Raw genomic sequence first — 10,471 nt, forward strand, 5'->3', positions numbered from 1 at the left:
TTTTTTTTAATGTAATAAAAAGGGTTACCGTCGAGAGATTAAAAAGAGTGAGTGAGAGAGAGAGAGAGAGGGGAGAGACCGTACGTTAAATTTTTTTTCTTTTTTTTTTTTTTATTATTAAATAAATGATATAATTTATTAAAATTTTATAATTTCTTTTTAAGCCGCCGATTTTATTATTTTTCTTCGTTTGACCTTTGAACTTTACTCTCCTTCCACGAAATAAAACAAATAAAAAATAAAAAAAAAAGAAAAAAAAACGTGCACGGTCTTTTTAGATGTATGATGACGTCATTTTTGCAACATTTTAATTTTTTTATATACTCTATGACGAACGTTTGGTTTACCCTCCTCCCGTTTCCGTTTCCGTTTATCAAATTCCGCGGGTAAGTTCGGATGATGACGTAATAATATTTTTTAAAAAATTTTTAACCGTTCGATAAGTTCAAAAATTCCCGCTGTAGTCGCTGTCGTCGTCGTTTTACAAGACGCCATTTTTAAATTTTTATCGTGACGTCACTCGAAATTTACGTTGTTGTTGTCATCGTCATCTTTGTTATTAATAATAATTCGTACGAAAAAATAAATAAATAAAATTTAAACGTCATTTGGAATGTTTTTGTTTTAATTTTTTTTTATTATTTTTCACACCGCCTTCTTAAAATTAAAAATAAAAATAAAAAAAAAGAGGAGGAGCTTTATTTAAAAAAAAAAAAAAAATTTTTTTTTTATACCAAACTTGTAAATCTTGCCTCGTAAAAAAAAAAAAAAAAAACGAAAGAAGACAGGATTGCTTTTATTATTATTATTATTATTAACAAAATAAAATCCTTACGTAATATATGGATTTCGTTAAGTATCGAGGATTTGATTATTAAAAAAAAAAGTGTTTATATATACATACACGATCATTCCGATTCGAATATAAGTCGAGTCAAAGTTTCCAACAACAACAACAATGTATTTAAGGCCCTCGAGGGCCCCGATTCCCCGATATTTTTTTTTTTTTTTTTACGGCTTAAATCAAATTTATTGAGGTCTACCTATAATTTGATATTGGTCGGTGCCTCCAAGTCTATTCGAACTTTTCGTCTACCACCCGAAAATATTATCATCATCATCATCATCATCATTATTATTATTATTAATATTATTTTTAATACTGCTCAAGGTATTTAGAAAGTTACAACAACAACAACGTAACATCGAATATTAATCCTGGATTCCATAATAAAAAAAAAAAAAAAAAAAAACTAAATAATAATAATAATAATGAAAATATATAAAAACACGTTTTTGTTTTAGGGAAGGAAGAAGAGGAGGAGTAGGAGGAGGAGAAACAAAAAAAAAAAAGAGATTAAATACCTGAATACTCATCATCAACCTACCTGAGAACTTCCCTGAAAATTTGAAAGAAAAAAAAAAGAACAAAAAACCTTATCTACCTTTTAATGTAATCAAACAAACCGGCCGAGGGTGATAAAGTACAATTTTAATTATACGTACCTAGCAGAAGATCCTTTCGCTAAATAGACAGAGAGAGAGAGAGAGTGAGAGTGAGAGGAAAGCATGTACATCTGCCATTTAGATTTGGTTTCAATATTTCATGTAATGGTTTTTTTTTTTTTTTTTAAGGTTTAAACGAACACAAGATTTTTTTTTTTTGGGGGGGGCGGGGAAAGGGAGTGAAAAGAGAGAGAGAGATCGAATTCTATGACGGTGCAATTACCAAAGAGAGAGAGAGAGAAGAAAAAAAAAAGGAAAAACTCAAAAAAAAAAAAATTCTAAAACGTCAACGTGACCCCGTAAAATCGTATATTATGCATTTAATGACGTCATTATTATTTTCTTTGAACAAAAAAAAACGGGAAAAAAATTTTCTTTTAAAAAGGTGACGTTTAACATAAGCGAAACATATACGATTTGTAATCATTTTATGGTAAAAACAAACCAAAACAAAACAAACAAAAAAATCTTTTCGTTTGTTTTTTTTTCTTTTTTTTTTTTTTTTTTTTTTTAATTAATAGAGCAGAAAGAGATTTTTATAAAGGTATACAAACGAAGAAAAAAAAAACAAACAAACAAACAAACACGAAACAACAAAAAGTCACGGTTTTGTATTAATTCAAGGAAAAAAAAAAAAAAAGAAAAGGAAATAATTGAGACCCAACAACAACAACAACAGCAATTTCTACAAAGGTTATTTAACGAGGACGGAAATGACGTTCGATTAACGTATACATTCGTTCAAAGTCACGTGACATGAAGAAGAAGAAGAAGAAGAAGAAAAAGAACGTGTCATTATATTTAACCGAATCTTGACATTAATTTTTGATAACCATAACGAGACCGCCTATCACTTAGTATCATCCAATCACCAGTTTTAAAAATCATTTCAACTATTTATTTCTCAATCTTTTAAATGATTCGGCAAATTCTTTTATTTCGTACCACGTTATTTTTTTTTTCTATTCCGTTAGTGACACGCATAAAAAAAAAAAAAACTTATAAATTTGAATAAAGGAAAACGTTTCGCGCGTAACCGATTTTCAAAAAAAAAAATTGGCATAAATTTCGAACGTGGAACTAACCCAAATCGTTTTTCCGTTGATGCCACGTTTGCGTCGTGCCTTTAACACATCAAAAAATTTATCCGATCCCGGCAAAAAAAAAAAAAAAAATTCCATTTTCTTTTTTTTCCTTTGAGAGTTTGCGATTTTTGTCGAAATTTTGCACAAAAAATTTTTTTACATTTTTCTTCTCTCCTCTTCCTCTTCCCCCTCTCTCTCCTCTCTCTCTCTTTTTTCTTTTGTTATGAAAATAAATCGAATGAAAAAAAATTTTTTTTTTGTTTGTTTGTTTGTTTGTTTGTCGATTGTCGTTTTTCGTTTTAATTAAAACGACGAAATCGAAATCAATTTTATCAATTTTTGAAATCCTCCATCGTTGCTGACGACACCGCCGCCACCCCCACCACCACCACCACCGCCACCGCCGACTCTTATACTTCTTTTCCTCCTGTTTTCCTACTGCTTCTCCTGGTGCATTTGTTCGAAATCAGTCATTTGAAAAAAAATCTTCATTCATGTGGAAATCTCCGATTATTTCATCTTTTTCTTTCCTTTATTTATTTATATATATATAAATTCGCAAACGCGCACTCATATATATATTTTTTTTTTCACTCGTGTTTTATTTTCCGTTAAGTTTTTTTTTCCCCCTTTTCCTTTCTCCTTTCCTCTTCTTCTTCTTCTTCTTCTTCCACGATAAATCGCGGCTCAAAGGGTTAAAAATTTTCGTAAAAAAAAAAAAAAAAAACAAAAAAAACAAAAAAAAAACCGTCATTAATTTTTTTTTTTCTTTTTTCTTGTCAACTCTTTTTTAGTTTTCAAAAAAAAAAAAAAAAAAAAAAACTTAAACAACAACAAACAAACAAAAAAAAAATTTCATTTTCTTGACATTCTAGCAGACGATGTCACGATTTTACAAAGACAAATTATATCACTAAAAAAAAAACACAAAACAAAAACAAACAAAAAAAAAATTTTTTTATGCGTTTTTTTTTGCTCGATTCGAAAAACCCGCCGAAAAAAATTTTTAAAAAAATAGAAAAAGGTTATTTTCTAGTTACACGACGATTCCGTTCTCTTACCGTAATTTATCATTATCAAAAATAATAATAATAATAATAAGGAATTTTTCACATTGCACACATTCGCGTTATAATAATGACTACGTGATTTTTATACATTTTTTTAACGGTCGAAAAAAATTCACGGTTTCGATAAAAAATCGTAATTATCACTCGATTAAAGATCTATATCACATACAAACAAACAAACGAACAAACGAACAAACGCATTCACTCACTCTCACACACGTGCATAAACTCGACAAAATATAAAAAATAAATAAATAATAATAATAGTAATAATAATAGTACTAATAATACCAGTGTGAACTTATTGAAATTAAAAAAAAAAAATAAAATGGGGTCTAATGCCACGATGAATTTTTTTTTTTCCGGCAATAAAAAAAAAACTACATTCACCATTATTATTATTATTATTGTTTCACTTTCAATTATTATTATTATTATTATTAGGAAATTTACCAAAATTCATTTACTCGATACCTGTACTCTATACGTGTTTTATAGGTTTCGTCTTGTCTTCTTCTTTTTCGTGACCTCAATTAAATTAATTAATTATTATTATTATTATTATTATTATTATTATTATTATTATTATTATTATTATTATTATTATTATTATTATTAGAGAGAGAGAGAAAATGACGTCATGAATGTAATAATAAAATAAGAAAAAAATGTCAGAGAATCGGAAATAATACGTAGTCATTTCAATCGTAACAATCGATAACAATTATTCATTAATCTATTATTATTATTAGTATTTTTATTATTATTATTATTAATTTAAGTTATCAGAAGAAATATATGCGTAATAATAATCGGGGGAAAGGCGAGGGAAGAAAGGGGGTGAATATCAATGAATGATTCTCGACAAACATTTTTTCAAATGTCATCGTCAACGTTTTTTTTTTTTTTTTTGCGAAAGTAAAATTAAAAATCATAAAATGAATTATTCGTCAATTGTAAACAAATAGTGTTAAAACATCTTTTAATGATTTTATTATCGCCCCGGAACATTTTCTTTTGTCAAATCAAATCGCTAGCTAAAGACTAAGAGATTGTTTTCCGATCGTTTGTATTACTTTATGACTTTGTGTACGTTCATGAATGTAATTATCAAAATTCATACACTCTATGGCGAATTTCGTTGTTTACAAATACAAACCCTAGCACGTGAACTTCGAGTACTCAGTTACCGACTTTTTTATTAATAATAATAATAATTCCGTATTAAAAAAAATTTTTTTTTCTTTTTTTCTATTAATTATTTATCCGGTTTATAATTTAAAATATTTATTTTTATGTTCGATGAATTTATTATTAAACGTACACGTATAAACCCGAACGTAACGTAACGAAAAAAAAAAAAAAAAACAATATGGCTTCCACGTAACAATTTAGATAATATCTGTGTGTATCAGAATTTTTTTTCGTTTTTTTTTTTTTTATTTATTCACTATCGAGATTCTTACAATATTATTAACTCTCTGGCACTTTTGAATAAATGAATTTTTTATGCTAACAAAAAAAATTCCAAAAAAAAAAGAACATAGAACACCCTTTGGTGAAAAAAAAGCACAAAATAATTTAATGTTTTTTTTTTTCTTTCTTTTCTGCTTCCACGTTTGCTCCTGGCACATTTTTTTTTTTTTTTTTTTAACGATCTTACGTTTTGGATTCTTTTAGTTATTTCGGGGGGTGTGAGGGGGGGCTTTAAATTAAAAAAAAAATTAGAGCAAAATAATTTTTTAAAATGAATCAAAACTATTCGGGGTATTTAAGGTATTAGAATTCGAACGTACACGTACGCGCGTTTTTTTTTTTTTTTACATATTCGTTGGTTAGTTCCACGACCGTGAAATAAAAAAAAAAAAAAAAAAAAAAGGAAGATCAGAGCAATAATATAAAATGTCGTAAGAAAACAAGAAAAGCACAACTCAAAGCCATTTGTTATCGACGACAATTACCGTGACAGTTTTTATTTACCATGCCAATACATAAGTTAAACATGAGAGTTATCAACAAAAAAAAATTTTAAGGGATGAAATATGTCACCTTATATTTACCTACATCATTATTTTTCATGTTTTATTGTTTTGAAACAATGTCTCTGATGTTCTTAACATTTTCTCTTTCTATCATCTATCTATCTATCTCTCTCTCTCTCTCTCTCTCTCTCACACACTTTTTTTTTTTATGTTTTCAAATATTCTTAGGTCAAAAAAAATTCTTTGTCTTTTGTTTTTCCTTCTTCTATCTTACCCTACTTGCCACCCCCCCCACACAATTCCCCCCTCGACTCCCAAGTAATTCTCTCTCTCTCTCTCTCGCACACACAGCATCATCATCATCATCCGCGTGTATTTTATAATATAAAATTTAGAAGAGAACGATCAGAAAATGTTTGACAGGTATGTGTGTGCACGTTTGTTTTAAAAAAAAAAAAAATTTAATTTTGTACCTTGTTAAATAAATGCCTTTCGTGGAATCGTTTAGGTTCCTTCCTCTCCTTTCCTTTTACCCTCCATCCCCCTCTTGCAATCGGTCGGTTCCGTACCTGTCAATTAAAAACAAAAAAAGATAAAATATTTTATTGCGTTGGCGGTGGCGGTGGTGGTGGTGAACGTAAATTAATAACAAATAAATAAAAAACGATTTTGTTGTTGTTGTTGTTGTTTGTGGTGTACGTTCAGAAACAGACCCAAACAATCATTTTCAACAACGAAAAAATATTTCATAGAAAAAAAAAAAAAAAAAAATCGACTTGAATATCTTAAAAAAAATTATGAACAATCATGGCGTTCTAATCAGAATTTTAATTAAAAATAAATAAATTAAAATGATCATTATTATTATTATCATTATTAATCGATAATAATCCTGAAATGGCGCGCGTCGTCGTTATTTGAATTCTGATAAACGTTTTTAATCAAACCTGACGCCCGCCGATTACGAAACCAAAAAAAAAAAAAAAATAATAATAATAATAATAAATAATAATAATAATGATAATTTTCGATTTGCATTTTTATTTACGTCGCCGACTCGAATTATTATTATTATTATCATCAACATTAGTCCAGGCGATTTAGTAATAAAGGATTCGATTTTCGATCGAGAATCGATTCGCGATCGAAATAACTCGAATTTAAAAAAAAAAAAAACGTTGTCCAATGACGACGGTGTATGACGTCACGCAATTTCGTTTTTCGAACCGAGCGAGAGGGTGGTAGTGAGAGAGGAAGAGAGGGGGAAGGGAAAAAAGAAATAAAAAACAAAATACCTGAACGCACCCTCGTTGTTGTTGTTGTTTTTTACGTTGCATCCTTTGACGAGTTAATTACGTGGAATAATAAATTTAATTCAACCAACGAAACATTAAATCATTTTTTCCCGTATATTCGAATCGTGTCAATGTTTAAATTGATGCATCAACTTCCGGTTTGAAAAACCGAAAAAAAAAAAAAAAAAAAATTTCGATACCCGTGATTTTTTTAAATAAAAAATGATTTATTATATTTTAACCCTTTAAAATTAGACATTTATTATAACTCTTTCATCAATTTTCTGTGCCCTTTTTTTTTTAAAACCGCCGTCAAACTCTTACATTATCATTATTATTATTATTTATTTATTTATTTTGTTACGATAATGAAAATGGCGGCTTTATAATTATTTATTAAATTTAATAAATTATCATTAAATATATTTATATAGAAATAAAAATTGATTTCGTTTGATTTATTTATCACCTAAACGATTTATTGATAAAAATTTATTATAAACAAGTTTTCGGGAGGAGGGGGAAAGAGGGGGAAAGAGGTTTCATTTCAAATATATTTAAATATATGACGTAATAATGACGTAGAGAGAGAGAGAGAAAACATATATATAAAACAACCGATCGACCATTTAAAAAAAACCATAGAATAAAAAAAACAAAGGGAATGAAAATCGATTGTTAATTACTCTATGATATTTTCGATATAAATATAAACAATCTGTAAATATTATTTATTACTCTATGACTAAACAAAAAAAGAAAAAATTTTTTAAAGGACCGCCGCGTGCGCGTGTACCTTATCGATTGTTAATTGGTTTTTTTCATTTTCATTTTCATTTTCGATTCGATTCGATTAATTAAATAATCGATCGATAACTCGGTAAAATAATGATTGATTGGTCGTGACGCGCGAAAACGAAACAAAACAAATTTTTTTTTTTTATTCCTAACCCCTTTAACTCTCCACTCACGAAAATCATAAACAATATAACAAAGAGAGAGAGAGAGAGAGAGGGGGGGGGAATAGGAAGATCAATACTTTTGACATCCTAATAAATATACTCGTAAAGTAATTATAATAATAATAATAATGGGAAACGTGTAAAAAAAAAAAATCCGCCACCGATCGGGTATCCGAGATAAAGATATACATACAAAGTCTATATAAAACGTTGGTTGTTGGTTAAAGGTGTAAATGAATATTTTAAATCAGTTATAAAAAAAAAAAAAAACTTAGCGGGGGCACACAGATTATAACAAACCGAGTGTCACGTGTATTACACCAACGAGTGCCTTCGTATAAAACATTCGACGCGGAAAAAACACTAGTAATAATAATGATGATGATGATGATGATGATGATGATGATAATTTTTTTTTTTTTTTGTTCATCTCCACGGAAACTGATTGTTGATAAAATTGTTAGGTTTTTGATAATGTAATCGGCGCCTCTATAGGTGGTGGTGTTCTCATCGACCTCATACAATACGTTTAAATAAAAAAAAATATTATTATTATTATTATTATTATTAAGCGATGGAATCGGTAATAGAAAAAAAAAAGTCCGCCATGTTTCTTATTATTTGATTTTCTTTCGTTTCATTTTACAATTTCTTTTTTTTTCTTTTCTTTTTTATCCGTTACTCATCTTATTATTATTATTATTATTGAAATTTCTTCGTTTGTTGTCGATCGTTAAAATAAATAAATTTTTTGATTTACGTAAAATTTCGACTCGAAAGAAACCGAAAAAAGGCGCGTAAATGATTCGACTCCTCCCACTGCATTTTTAAATTCAAAAATGGTAAAAAAATTTTTTTTTTGACTTTGCGAAAGTTCGAGAAAAAAAAAAAGGAAGAAAAAGAAAAAAGATAAAAAATATTAAATTATTTTAGATTTATGCTCCTTCTTTTTTGTTACCATCGCAAAAAAAAAGTTTCGAAACAAAATTTGACGATTAAAAAAAAAATTTACGCGAAAAAAGGGCTTGAAATAAAAAAAAAATATTAATTGTTTTGTTTCGCTTATGACATACGCCTGACTTCACCACCGCCTTCTTTATTTAAATAGCGTTGAGAATTTCGAAGCTACCGAAACCCCGGTGAGCCTTCCCTCCCCCCGCCCCTACATGTTCATGCTTCCCATATAAAACAACCTGACCACCGTCATCCGCCTCCCTCCCTCCCTCTCTCTCTTCCTTCCTCCCTCCCTTGTAACGAGAATGCAAATCTTGAATTTTTTTCCATCATCCCCTTTGGGGAAAGGAATTCATATTCATCGACGTGACTTTAGTGACACGATTAATAAGACTCTAATGATGTTAAATAAATCAAAAAATCTCCCATGCGGACTCCGTACGCCCACTTCCCGTCACTTGAATTTATACAAATGGCCGTTTTTAAATATTATGACAATCGAATTGTTTGACTGCCTCCACGTTTGTTTGTTTGTTTGTTTCTCTTACGATATTTGAATTTTTTTTTATAATCGTCATCGTGAACACAAACATTTTTTTTCTTCCTCTTACCACGTCGTAATAAACGTCGTTTCTCTCTCTCTTTCTCTCTCTCTCTTGTAATATTACGATTATTAATTTTTTTTTTTGGATAGTTCCACGACAAAATTTAAAATTACGAAATAAATGATAGAAAAAACATTCGTTACGGAATGATATCGTGAAACGTTTTCTACACCTTCAATCGAGAGATTCGACGAGACAAAATGAATCCTTGTCTAATTACACGTATAAAATTTTCTTCTCACACTGCAACCACACCATCCAATTCATATATTGAATAACAATTACTTTCTTAAATTCCAATCCTATGACTGTGTGTGTCCGTGTGCGTATATGTACGTATCGTAAACCGTTCGATTAGACATTTACCCCTCCCTCCCTCTTTCCCTTCCTCTCCCCATTCAGGTAAATATTCATGGTACATTGCCAACAGCTCACACGCACGCACACACGCACGCACACACCACTCTGTAACGTGTAACATTCTAACAGGTCTAAGGAGGATGGGTCGTAGGGAATAATCCTAAAAACGTGGCACAATATATCATAATGAATAGAGAAGGTTTAAGAGAGCGTGAGGAAAAAATATCTTTTATATTATCTTTTAATTTTTATCTTGTTAACTCGTCGGGTTTCACTCATTCTCTCTCTCTCTCTTTCTCTCTCACGCACACCTTTTCGTCAAATACACATTTAAATATATATACATCCATAATTAATATTAGTTTAATTAGAAAACTCGAATCCATTTTTTTTTTTTTTTTTAAATCAATCAATACGTTATAAAAAAATGAACGTGTCAATAGACTTTCCTTTCAAAAATTCACAAGAACGTTTTTTTTTTTAATTTAAAACGAGTCAAGGAAGAGTCGACATCGAAAAAAGTTCGTTTCCTTATTTGTCAGGTATGTAATAATAATAATTAATCCCACGAAATAGTCATAGAGTAAAAAAAAAAAATTTAAAACGACCTTTTGAAAAAGGGCGCGCGCAAAGAAAAGAATTTAACTAAACA

Source organism: Pediculus humanus, genomic scaffold, assembly GCF_000006295.1.
Source record: "Pediculus humanus corporis 1103172108263 genomic scaffold, whole genome shotgun sequence".
Lineage (NCBI taxonomy): Eukaryota > Metazoa > Arthropoda > Insecta > Psocodea > Pediculidae > Pediculus > Pediculus humanus.